Here is a 13,256-nt window from a genome sequence, read left to right as displayed (position 1 = left end):
GTGTCTAGCAACCAGTGACATCATGAGGAGGAGAGAGGCAGAGACCCCAGCATTCACAGCGGGGGGGGATTTAACTTCCTCCTTCTCCACGTCTACTGATTAGCTCCACCCACCTCCTCCCTGCATCGTCCAGCCAGCAGCATGCAGAAGTGCACAAAGGAGAGATGAGTTTTATAGAAAGGCAAGTAAATCCAAAGCACTCACCATGGACAGATCAGGCTAAAATCCACAGTCAGATCTCCCCCAGCCATTCTGTGCTGAACTGCCAGCACTTTACAGGAGCTCCCAGTAGCTTGGAGCTGGGACTGATAAGGGGAAGGTAGGCAGATAAGGGGTCCACAGAAGAGGAGAGGACACTGACAGATGAGATTACACCCTCCAAAGGATGGAAGAGGACACATTCTTAGATTTAAGGGCAGGGTTCATGCTGGGATGTGACCCCACCCAAAAGATGATGGACTACAGGTCCCAGAAGATGTGACCCCCACTAATTACTGGAGAACTACAGGTCCCAGGATTAGCATGAGAAATCTATGGGGTCACACCCTTAATTCTCATTGGTCCATGCTGGGACCTATAGTCCTTCAATTTGGGGGGGAATCACGTCCTTAGATATGAGGGGTTTATGGTGGGACTTGTAGTCCTTCACTTTTGGGGGATGTAACCCCCCCAAAGTGAAGGACTACTAGTCCCAGCATGAACCCCTCAGAGCTGAAGTGACATTCACTGGCCCCTGTGTGGGAGGAGTCACATCAGGAGCCAGCGGCGGGAGGGGCATTCACTTTCCCGGGGCTCCGGTGTGTCGGACTGGTCTGCAGGGCTACATGCCCTTTATTATCCATTATGTTACAGGCCCTTGTTCTTTTTCACCAGTTAGTCTACAGCAGGGCCAAACAGACACGCAGAGGAGAAATGGTGGTGAAGCCTGCTTTCAAACTGGTCCGCAGGTGCAGAGAAGTGCACCTAAGGGTTACCTGCACTGAGCCATAGGGCCCCCTTTTCACACGGTCTGTCCGACCCAATTGGAACCTCCATTCACCTCTAAAGAGTAGCAGATGTAAATGGACTTGTGTCTGTTTACAAACGCCTAACTCCAATCCGATCCACGAAAAAAGTAAGTAGAGTTGGCTGTCATGCACCCGCTCTGCTCATTGCGGCCCGCAGCCGGTTACCAAGTCGCTTAGGTGGCCCTCGCTCTTCAAAAGGTTGGGCAACCCTGCTATAAATAGTCCACTTAACGGCATAGTGCGCCAATGCACATGGTATGTGTAGCGCCGGCTCCTGAAGAGCACGCGCTACGTGTTTTTCAAAATTAAGGTTACACCTGAAATGCAGTTTGGTTTGGGTACAATTGTCTAAATTTGGATTTCAGCATCAGTCTGACTGGACTGTGAGATGTTCAGCCTGGCCACATGGGGCACTGTCTCTTCTGGCAGGCATTGAACTATGGTCTGGTTGGGTGCCTAAGTTAATCTCTTGGAGCCCACCCAGTGGGAGTGACGCTCTCGCTGTGCTTTCTGGGAGAGGGTATTTAAGATGCGGACGTCACGTGGTTCGGGGTTCCGGTCCAGAAGGATGCACTGACTTCATGGTCCTCCTGACCAGCCCCCGGGAAGGCTATGGCCTGGGGTGCAGATCCACCCGATCTTGTTGTCTCGGGGCTGGCTAGCCCGAGGCAAGGAAATTAAAGGAGGATTCTGAGGTGTTTGGGTGCCGTCTCCAGTTTGGGAGAGACCCAGTGACTTCAAGCATTCCAGGGGAGGACTCTTCCGAAGAAGGCCATGTACAGGTTGGTTTCTTAGTAAGAGCCTGGAAGGGCTGAAGTACCCAAGAGAATCCGGTCTTGTGGATTTTGCCAAGCTGGCCGAAAGATCCAGGTATCCTACTAGTGTTCTACAAGTTTAGTTTCCCTACGTGTTCTACAACAACGTCTGTGGCAGAGACTTGTTCCTAAGTTAAGCACCTTGTTGGCTGCTAGGCCTTGTGAGAGAGGGGCTGTCCAACCTGAGTGATCATCCAGCTGCGAATGGCTATTCTCTGGATGCAGTGAAAGTAAGCAAGTTCTTCAATATTGACTTTGACACTAATGCCGCGTACACACATAGCAGACTATCCGGCGGACTGTCCGCTGAACTTTGCAAACGAGCTACCTGCCCACACATGGTACTTTTACGGCGGACTAATACGCTGTACTTTTGAAATGAACGGACTCACCCACACACGCAGAGGAAAGTCCGCTCATTTTGTCTCCAGGTAGCCGGGACCAGCGAAGGAGGCGTCGCTGGCCCCGTCACCTGGTATGGACTTAAAGGGGAATCCCTACGGTGAAAAATCGGCATGGGGGTCCCCCCCGGTCCATATCAGACCCTTATCCGAGCACGCTACCCGGCCGGCCAGGAAAGGGGGTGGGGATGAGCGAGCCCCCTCTCCTGAGCCGTACCAGGCTCAACATGGAGGGTGCCTTGGGGAAGGGGGGCACGCAGCCCCCTCACCCCAAAGCACCTTGTCCCCATATTGATGAGGACAAGGGCCTCTTCCTGACAACCCCGGCTGTTGGTTGTCTGGGTCTGCGGGCAGGGGGCTTATCGGAATCCATGAGCCCCCTTATAAGGGGGCCCACGGATCCTGGCCCCCCACCCTATGTGAATGAGTATGGGGTAAAATGTACCCCTACCCATTCACCTGTGAAAAAAGTAAGACCCAGACCCCGACAACCAATGGCCAGGGTAAGAAAATAAGAATAACCCGAATAACTGAATAAGAAAAATCCGGGGGGGGGGGGGGGGGGTATGGGGAAAATGGGGAAGAGGGATTGGCCAATTTATCCTCCTGCAGGGTAGTCATGTGACTACAAAAGCAAAGATGGGGGGAGGTTGCGCTATGGAGCAAATTGGTATATTTATGGTATGAGCAGCCTCTATTTAATTTCCCACCCTATTGTGGGTGGAAATGCTTGGCGCTATACCTTTAAATTGTAATATTAAATGGTGAAAGGCAAAATTTAGGTTTTATAAAAAAAAATATAATTTATATAAATTTTCCAGCGTGCTGGTAAGTGATAAAAAAATATAAACAATTCTATTTATGACAACCAGTAATCTCTAGTGGTTTTTTAAAAAGGAAAACCACATGCACCTGTGTAAATACCGTGAAAGTGCTAACCTTATTATACAAAACAAACCATCAATAAACATACAGTTACTATGATTGGTAATGAAATGCAAGTGACAACCATGCAAAGTCCCAAGTGAAATTTGAGCATAAAATATAAAAAGCAATTGGAAAAAGTATTCCTAAAAATTAATTTATATCAAACTAATATCAAATTCAGAAAATATTGATTAGTGAAAATCCCACTTTTTCATAAGCAGTGTACTGAGTGCCACATCCTAAATAGCATGTGAATAATAACAAGTGAGAAATAATAATATGATGAACAGTGAAAAATCTTCTGTGAGTGTCTTCAAAACTGTGTCTGCAAACGCTGCTCCCAGTGCACAGTGAATGCGAATGTGATTGCTCTCACCAGAGGTTTTACCCCATCCGGGGTGGATCAGCCTCCACAGTATAAGCCACTGTGCTGCTCTCTGGCTTTAATCAGCTGTTGTCCTGGGAGACCCCCGTTCCTCCGTTGGTGTAGCGTGCCACGTTATATGTAACAAGGAAGAAGCATATCGATGGTATAGCATGTATGGAAAGAGGTTTTATTCGAAAAACAAATGAAATTACTCACAAACGTTCGGTGATCAATCGCATTGTTGTGGTAACAGAGTTTTTAATACTTTAATACCGCACGAGATACAAAGTTGCAATGACCACCATTGTATTCTCTAGGGTCTTTGCTAAAAAAAAACATATATGATGTTTGGCGACTTGATGTTCAGCCAATCGGCTTGCGACTTGAAATTTGGCCAATCGGCTTGCGACTTGATGTTCGGCTAATCGGCTTGCTTGGCCAATCGGCTTGCGACTTGAAGTTCGGCCAATCGGCTTGCGACTTGAAGTTCGGACAATCGGCTTGCGACGTGACATGTTAGGTATCTATTTACTCAGCATAACTTCATCTTTACATTATGCGGAAAAAAATGGGCTAACTTTATTGTTTTTTTTGTTTGTATTTTGTTTAGCAAAAAACTGTTTAAAAAAGAAAACTTGTTTGAAAAATTGATGCGCAAATACTGCACGAGATACAAAGTTGCAACGACCGCCACTGTATTCTCTAGGGTCTTTGCTAAAAAAACATATATAACATTAGGGGACTTGATGATCAGTCAATCAGCTTGCGACTTGATGTTCGGCCAATCGGCTTGCGACTTGATGTTCGGCCAATCGGCTTGCGACTTGATGTTCGGCCAATCGGCTTGCGGCTTGAAGTTCGGCCAATCGGCTTGCGACTTGAAGTTCGGCCAATCGGCTTGCGACTTGAAGTTTGGCCAATCGGCTTGCGACTTGAAGTTTGGCCAATCGGCTTGCGACTTGAAGTTTGGCCAATCGGCTTGCGACTTGAAGTTCGGCCAATCGGCTTGCGACTTGATGTTCGGCCAATCGGCTTGCGACTTGATGTTCGGCCAATCGGCTTGAAGTTCGGCCAATCGGCTTGAAGTTCGGCCAATCGGCTTGAAGTTCAGCCAATCGGCTTGCGGCTCCGACGGCCAGAGCTACAATGGAATGGTTTACATCAAAGCATATTCCTGTGTTAGAATGGCCCAGTCACAGTCCAGACCTAAATCCCATTGAGAATCTGTGGCAAGACTTGTAAATCGCTGATCACAGACGCTCTCCATCCAATCTGACAGAGCTTGAGATATTTTACAAAGAAGAATGGGCAGAAATGTCCTCTCTAGATGTGCAAAGCTGGTAGAGACACCCCCAAAAAGACTTGTAGAGAAAGGGGGTTCTACAAAGTATTGACCCCAGGGGGCGCCATACAAATGCCCCCCCCCCCCCACACTTTTCACATATTTATTTGTATCATTTATCATTTTCCTTCCACTTCACAATTATGTGACACTTTGTTTTGGTCCATCACAGAAAATCCCAATAAAATACATTTATGGTTTTGGTTGTAACATGACAAGATGTGGGGAATGTCAAGGGGTATGAATACTTTTTCAAGGCTCTGTATCCCAATACAATCATGTCGGCTGTAAAACCATGCCGATCTCACACAAAAAATAAATAAAATCACCAGCAAGGGAGACGTCACTTACATTATATACATACAGAATAATCAAACGTATCCATCCATTTACACAAAACCTCCGGGGGGTTCCGGCAGGACATGGTGTATAATAAAATGAAGCCTGTAATATTAACCATCTGCCACTAGATGGCGCCGAGACCCCTTCTATACAGAATCCCCATTAGGAGTACAGGAGACAGCCTGCAGGTCCCCAACACCTGGCAAAGATCCTGCGCAATGGGGCCAGTGCTACATTTTTTGGGGGGGAGGGGCGTCAATCAACCCCCCGCCAATCCGGTGTTAAGACCCACCTCCTGTCCTGATTGGCCGGGAGGAGAAGCCGGAAGACAGTAGCGAATATTATTATTGATTACGCAAGTGGGTGGGCTCTGCGCCCCGAGCCCACCCTTCTTTGAAGCCAATTACAGTCTCGGGCTTTAATCGTGTGCTTCAAAAAAAAAAAAAACAGTAGTAGAAATCGAAGTGTCCAGCACCATACATGGAGATTAGGAGGAGCGGAATATGGAGATTGGGGGGCAGAATATGGAGATTAGGGGGGGCGGCGGCATATGGAGATTGGAGGGGTGGCATATGGAGATTGGGGGGGTGGCGGCATATGGAGATGGGGGGGTGGCGGCATATGGAGATGGGGGGGTGGCGGCATATGGAGATGGGGGGGCGGCGCCCCTACGGCACCTCTCTGCATGTGCGGGATATTTAAAAATGGCTGCTCAGAAGAGGAAAGATGGGTGGGGGGTTTTGGCGAGGTGATGTTGCTCCTTAAGGCTTCATTCACACAAATGGTGGATCACTTTTCAGAGGTGGTTTTGAGCCAGTTTACAGATGTTCAGAGGGCAGTAATGCCACCTCCTGAATTTACTTTTTTTTATTTTTCTTACAATCCTGAGGATTTTCTATTGAAGCCACGACTGCCAGCCAAGCCTATGGCATGTGGTTGCGGAACGGTCCCATTGACTCCAAAGGATGTCCTTGGTAAGCGGCACCGCCTGCCAAATGTAGGGACCGCCTCAAGGTTTATAATCCTGAGTGGCTGCTGGTAAGAAAATGAGAATGGACAGCCTGTTTTTACCAACCCCTTGCCACACATGTGTGAATGAGGCCTGAGATCGGGACTGGAATAAAGGAGGTTGTATGGTAGACGTGTCTGTGGTACTTATCACACGTTTTATGGCCTCGCTTAAGTCCCAATGCAAGACAAAGCAAAAATGCCTTTTTTCTTATAGGGCCACTTCACCACCACTGCCAACAGTGGTTACAGCTTGGACTGGCGCGTTTCATCTGTTTTTTGGCCACAAGAATTACACTAGTTGCAGAAAGAAGTAAACATGGCAAATAACACAGGATAGCATTGTATATATTGTTTTTAGTAATGTAACATTTTATTTATTATTATTATTATTATTATTATACACGATTTATTTAGCGCCAACAGTTTACACAGCGATTTACAGTGTAAAGGGGAGGGGACAGAATAATTACAGTATAGTTCAATACAGAAAGGACAGAAGGGCCCTTTATATTTATAGTTTATTTATTATTATTATATTAATAACATATAATTTTTAAATATATATATATATATATATATATATATATAAATGATATTAATAATAATAGTAATAATAATAATATATATATATATATATATATATATATATATATATATATAGTTTATTATTAATAATCTATATATATATATATATATATTTATTTATTTTTTTTATTAATAATAATAATTTAAATAATAAATATATTATTATATTATTATTACTTATTAATATATTATTTATTATTATTTATTTATAGAAATGTATAGTTTCTCATTAGTCTGCATATGGGGAAAGGTGCACATGGGGTGTTGGTAAGTAAACAGTCTGGGGGGTGGGGATCTGCTAAGCACTGGACCCCATTTATATATATAATATTGATTTCTGGTCACATCAATCTATACATTGGGATTGACTTATTAAAACTGAGAAGTGCAAAATCTGGTGAAGCTCTGCATGGAAACCAGTCATCTTCCAGGTTTATTTTTGTCAAAGCTTAACCACTTCAGCCCCAGAAGGTTTTAGCCCCCCCATGACCAGATAATTTTTTTGCGATATGGCGCTCTGACAATTGCGCGGTCGTGCAACATTGCACCCGAATAAAATGAATGTCCTTTGTTTTTTTCCCCACAAATCAAGATTTATTTTGGTGGTATTTGATCACCTCTGCGGTTTTTATATTTTGCACTATAAACAAAAAACACCCACAATTTTGAAAAAAAAAAAACAATAATTTTTTTACTTTCTGGTATAAAATATCCAATAAAAAAAACAGGAAAAAAAATCTAATTTCTTTATCAATCATTTCAGTGTATATTGATTGGTTTGCACAAATGTTTTGGCGTCTATAGACTATGGGATATTTTTATGGCCTTTTTATTGAGTTTTTGTTTTTACTAGTAATGGCAGCGATCAGCAATTCATAGCGGGACTGCGACATTGTGGAGGACAAATTAGACACTAACTGACACTTTTTGGGAACCAATGACACCAAAATCCTTGTATGAAGTTTGAGGGGGCGGGGCTGAACTTTGGGAGGGGAGGGGCCTCTCATGGACCGGCCACCACTGTATTGTGCACTGTCCAGTCTTAGTAAATCAGCCCCCCCCCCGTATACTGTTGTCTGTCTCTTGCCTGTTCCATGCAGACGTTGCCGTTCTCATCTATGGTCCCCGTTTCATCTTCTTGCAGAGATCTGCAGCTGTTCCTTTTCCTCAGGCTGACTACGGACAGGGCGCCAACGACGGCCCCAACCCCCGGCTGGGGGAACCGGTCCTTCACCTTCAGGCGTCCGCAAGTCAACTACGGCTATGAATGAGAAAATAAGAAACGGTCATCTCTGGGACCTCGGCCAGTGTACTAGGACCCCTGGCACAATGGGAATGAACTACTGATTTACAGATCTCAAACCATCGCTAAAAATATCCGAGAAGGACGATTGTTATAAAGAAAATATTTTATGACTGATAAATCCAAATCTAAAAGTTTATTTGTAATGAAATGTGGGGACCCAATTCTGAAAAATAAAAATTGTGGTAAAAATCCGGCATTGAATTATAAACGTCCAAACCTGTTTTTGGAGAAATCCCCGAGCAGCGGGCACCCAAAACAATCACTGGAGGACACAATGCACACTACATTTATGGGGGTCACCGGGTGACACAGGGGGCTCAGAGTCATAGGGTGACAAAGGGTTTTCTGGGGTCACAGGGTTACACAGGATACTCTGGGGTCATAGGGGTTACACAGGATGTTCTGGAGTCATAGGGGTCACAGGGTGACAAAGGACACTCTGGTTTCACAAGGTGACACAGGATACTCTGGGGTCATAGGGCTCGCAGGGTGGCATAGGATGCTTAGGGGTCACAGGGTGACACATGATACTCTGGGGTCACAGGACGACAGGATGCTCTGGGTCATAGGGGTGACACGGGCTGTTCTGCAGTCATAGGGGTCACAGGGTGACAGGATGCTCTGGGTCATAGGGGTCATAGGGCTTGTGTAAAAAAAAAAAAAAAAATCCCACAAAATTGTCTCTGGTAGCGAAAGGGTTAAAGGATAAGTTCACCTTCGGGAACGTCTCACATCTTCTACCCGGAAGCTTTGTTAGTTAAAAAAAATGTATTCATTATATTAATATAGTAAAAAATGCCCCCTCCTCCACCCCCATACGAGAGCTCCATCTGTCTATAAAATGATATAAACTTCATTGTTGCATGGCCGAGTGATTGTCAGTCCAACTATCAGAGCCCTGTATAGGCACTTCCAGGAACGCCCACTGTATATATACCGCATTACCGCAATACCGAGGGGGGGAGGTTACAGCAACAGCTAGCCGTCATAACCCCGGTATTAATTTTAAACAGAAGCCAATCCGGTGTCCAATAAAAGTGGCCCCAGCGCGGCGGATTTGCCACTGGATCATTTTTATGGGCAGCAAGAGAGTTGCCCCCCCTGCCGCTTTCTGGTTGTTTGCCCGTTTACAGGAGACATCGGTAATGGGGGAAACGATCCGATCCTCTAAATCAGGAATATGCAATTAGCGGACCTCCAGCTGTTGCAGAACTACAATTCCCATAAAGCATAGAAAGACTCTGACAGCCACAAGCATGACACCCAGAGGCAGAGGCATGATGGGATTTGTAGTTTTGCAACAGCTGGAGGTCCGCTAATTGCAGAACCCTGCTCTAAATAATGGGCAGGAAGTCGAGGGAGGGCAAGATGCACCTGCTTTGCCAGGAGGCCGTCAATAGACGTCCTCCCCTTTCCACCTGCAGGGCGCGCTGTGATCACAGAGTCAATGAGACTCGGCTGATCACAGATCGGAGTAAGGGGTCGATCTTGGCCCCCTACCATGTGATCAGCTGTCAGCCAATGACATCTGATCATGTGATGTAATCAGAAGATCGGTAATCGTTTTTTTTTCTCCTCACGCTGACAGCCGATCACCGGCTTCTGTGCAAGGGACATCGGTCCCGAAGAGGAAGAAGCAAAGCCGCCTCATCTGTGCCAACCAGTGCCACCTGCCAGTGCCATGAATCAGTGCCAGCAATCAGTGCCACCTATCAATGCCCACATTGGTGCCAATCAGTGCCTCATGAGTGCCACCTAGCAGTGCTGCCTATCAGTGTCACCTACCAGTGCCGATTCGTGCTCATCACTGTCACCCATCAGTGCCCATCACTGCCACCTATCAGTGCCAGCTATCTGTGCCACCGATCAATGCCCTTCAGTGTCAGTCATCAGTGCCACCTCTCAGTGCCCACCAATGCCACCTATAACTACCCACCAGTGCCACCTCATCTGTGCCACCTATTAGTGCCCTTTAGTGCCACCTATCAATGCCCTTCAGTGTCACCCATTAGTGCCACCTCTCAGTGCCCACCAATGCCACCTATAAGTACTAGAGGTCGACCGATATGGGTTTTTCTCTGGCCGATGCCGATATTTAGAAATCATGGCGGCCGATAGCCGATATATGATGCCGATTTTTTTGGGCCGACATGTTAGGCCGATTTTATTTTATTTATTTATTTTTAATCCCCCTTGATCTAACACACCTTTCCCACTGGGGCGTTTTTTTTAGGCGCTTTTGGGCTAAAAATAGTGCCTGTAAAGTGCCTGCAAAATGGCTCCCCTGCAGTCTGTGTGAAAGACAGAGTGCTTTCACACTGAGGCGATGCGCTGGCAGGATCTTAAAAAAAAAGTCCTGCAAGCAGCACGTTTGGAGTGGTGTATACCGCTCCTCCACCACTCCTGCCCATTGATATGAATGGGCACCACTGCCAAAGGACATGCAATGCGATTTGGCAGCGGTGCTTCATGGGCGCATTTAACCTCTTCCTTGGCCGCTAGCTGGGTTATATGTGCCCCACTAGCAGCCAAATAGCACCGCTAAAATGATGGTAAAGAGCCGCTAAAACTTGCGTTTTACCATCAACGCCTGTCCGCTCCAGTGTGAAAGCAGCCTTCATAAGTGATACAGAAAATTTCTTACACTTAAACATTTATTAAACAAAACAAACCTCCAATCAATCATGTATGTATGATCTAGATAAAAAAAAAAAAAAAAAACTATATATTAAATAAAAACGGGTAGTCAAAACTTTTGGACAAAAAAATAAAAAATAAAAAAATGGGCTAACTTTACTGTTTTTATTTTATTTTTATTTTTTAAATGGTGTATTTTTTTCCCAAAAAAATGCATTTGAAAGACCTCTGTGCAAATGCCGTGTGACATAAAATATTGCAACAACCGCTATTTTATTCCCTAGGATCTCTGCTAAAAAATATATATAATTTTTGGGGGGTCTAAGTGATTTTCTGGCAGAAAATACAGGATTTTTACTTGTAAGCAACAAGTGTCAGAAAAGATTTAGTCTTTAAATGGTTAAACTGAGAACTTCTACACACAGAGATGATTTCATTCATTGAAGTGTAAACATTGTATCATTTAGTTCTTTTCTTGGCAGTCTGCCCAGAGAGGAGGAAAGTGTTGCTATGACGACTCAGGCAACTTACACTGACTTCTAAGAGCCGGTTCACACTGCGGCGATGCGAGGCGACACGACTTGCCTCGCCTCGACCTGACAAGTCGCCCCGTTCTGTACAATGGAACCGTTCTGAGAGGAGCGACTCGAGTCGCTCCGACTCAGAAAAAAGGTTCCTGTACTACTTTTGGGCGACCTCGGGGCGACTTGCATTGACTTCTATACAGAAGTCATCTGCAAGTTGCCGCTGAGGTCACCGCAGGTCGCGGCGAGGCAAGTCGGTGTCGCCTCGCATCGCCTGCAGTGTGAACCGGTACTTACAGAAGTCATTTCAAAGTCCCGCTGTAGAATCGGCTTTTTATCAGCACAATCGGCCGATGCCGATTATTTAAAAAACGGCAAATATCGGCCGATATATCGGTCGACCTCTACCCATAACCCATCAATGGGACTGCGTGCAAGGGGGGGGGGGGGGGGCATGGAACGTCTAGGTTATCCTAGGGGAGGTGGAAGTGGGCACCTATCACAACTAGGTACCTGCCCCTCCCCCCAACAAAAAAAACACCAAGAGGAAGGGAAGGGAAGTCAATGGCTGTCAGCACAATGTTCTACTTTATGTGATTTCCTCTGTAAATGATAAAATGGATGTTATATTGTATTGTCTTGACGCGGGAACAATAAATGTTCCGACTTCTTCGCATTTCTGGATGGGGACTCCCCTTTGATATCGGGGTCCCGGCTCTACATTCTGCACAGGGAGATGAATGGGGCACTCTAGACTGATGATTCAGGGACAATCCGATCGCCTTCGTGGGGTCAGGAAGGAATTTTGTCCCCCGCCCCCCTTTGGAGACAATCTGACCAAGGAAGGAAGGGGGGGGTTTTCGCCTTCCTCTGAATCATCGTAAGGTTTAGGGGTCCGAAAAAAGGCCCCGTCTATGGGGAGCCGCAGAGGATAACAGTGACCAATCCTCTGATTTATCAAGGCCTTAGAATCATTTCCTTCTATTGATTTATTTACAATAAAAAATAAACAATTGGACAATATTAACCCTTTCATGACTAAGCCCATTTTTGGCATTTGGTATTTAAGGTTAAAATCCATATTTTTTGCTAGAAAATTACTTGGAACCCCCAAACATTATATATATTATATATATATTTTTAGCAGAGACTCTAGAGAATAAAAAGGCGATTGTTGCAATATTTTATGTCACACGGTATTTGCGCAGTGGTGTTTTAAACGCAACTTTATGGGAAAAGGGACACTTTCATGAATTTAAAAAAAACGAAACAGGAAAATTAGCCCAATTTTTGCATAATGTGAAAGATAATGTTACGCCGAGTAAATAGATACCAAACATGTCACACTTTATAATTGCACGCACTCGTGGAATGATGACAAACTTCGGTACCTAAAAATCTCAATAGGCGACGCTTTAAAAAATTGTTACGGTTACCAGGTTAGCGTTACAGAGGAGGTCTAGTGCTAGAATTATTGCTCTCACTCTGACGATCGCGGCGATACCTCACATGTGTGATTTGAACACCGTTTACATATGCGGGCGCGACTTCCGTATGAGTTTCCTTTGCTTTGCGAGCTCGCGGGGACGGCGGGCGCTTTCAATTTTTTTTTTTTTAATTTTAAAATTAATAAATTGTTTTTTAAAAAAAATAAAAAATTCGATTTTATTGCTGTCACAAGGAATGTAAACACCCCTTGTGACAGTAATAGGTGGTGACAGGTACTCTTTATGGAGTTTATTTATCCCTCCTTTACACTTCAAAGTATTCAGATCGCCGAAAACAGCGATTCTGAATACTGTACATTTTTTTTAAACTGGTGCCATTGGCAGCCGTGTAAACGGGAAGTGACGTCATGACGTGGCTTCCGTGTTTACCATTAGGAGACTGGAATGCGCCATCATTTCAGTTCCTCCCCAGCACCCGGAAGCATCCGATTGTGAATCGGTGCTCCCGATCGAGCGGGAGCACCGGTAACAGCGGCGAGAGGTG

At 45.3% G+C, this 13,256-nt stretch overlaps 1 protein-coding gene across 1 annotated transcript in view; it reads right to left on the bottom strand.

Moving 5' to 3' along the window:
• Positions 1 to 7,024: 7,024 nt before the first annotated feature.
• The window catches only part of LOC143984946 (uncharacterized), a 79,074-nt gene continuing 72,842 nt past the window's right edge, over positions 7,025 to 13,256 (bottom strand). The window contains exon 6 of the mRNA XM_077484680.1: positions 7,025 to 8,058. The gene's annotated coding sequence lies outside the window, so the exon portion shown is untranslated. The remainder of the gene's footprint in view (positions 8,059 to 13,256) is intronic.

The sequence above is a fragment of the Lithobates pipiens genome, unplaced genomic scaffold (assembly GCF_037356315.1).
Source record: "Lithobates pipiens isolate NorthernLeopardFrog02 unplaced genomic scaffold, aLitPip1_a1.2 Scaffold_1, whole genome shotgun sequence".
Classification (NCBI taxonomy): domain Eukaryota; kingdom Metazoa; phylum Chordata; class Amphibia; order Anura; family Ranidae; genus Lithobates; species Lithobates pipiens.
Note: the sequence above shows the minus strand (reverse complement) of the source record. Positions and strands in the feature narration are given on the sequence as shown.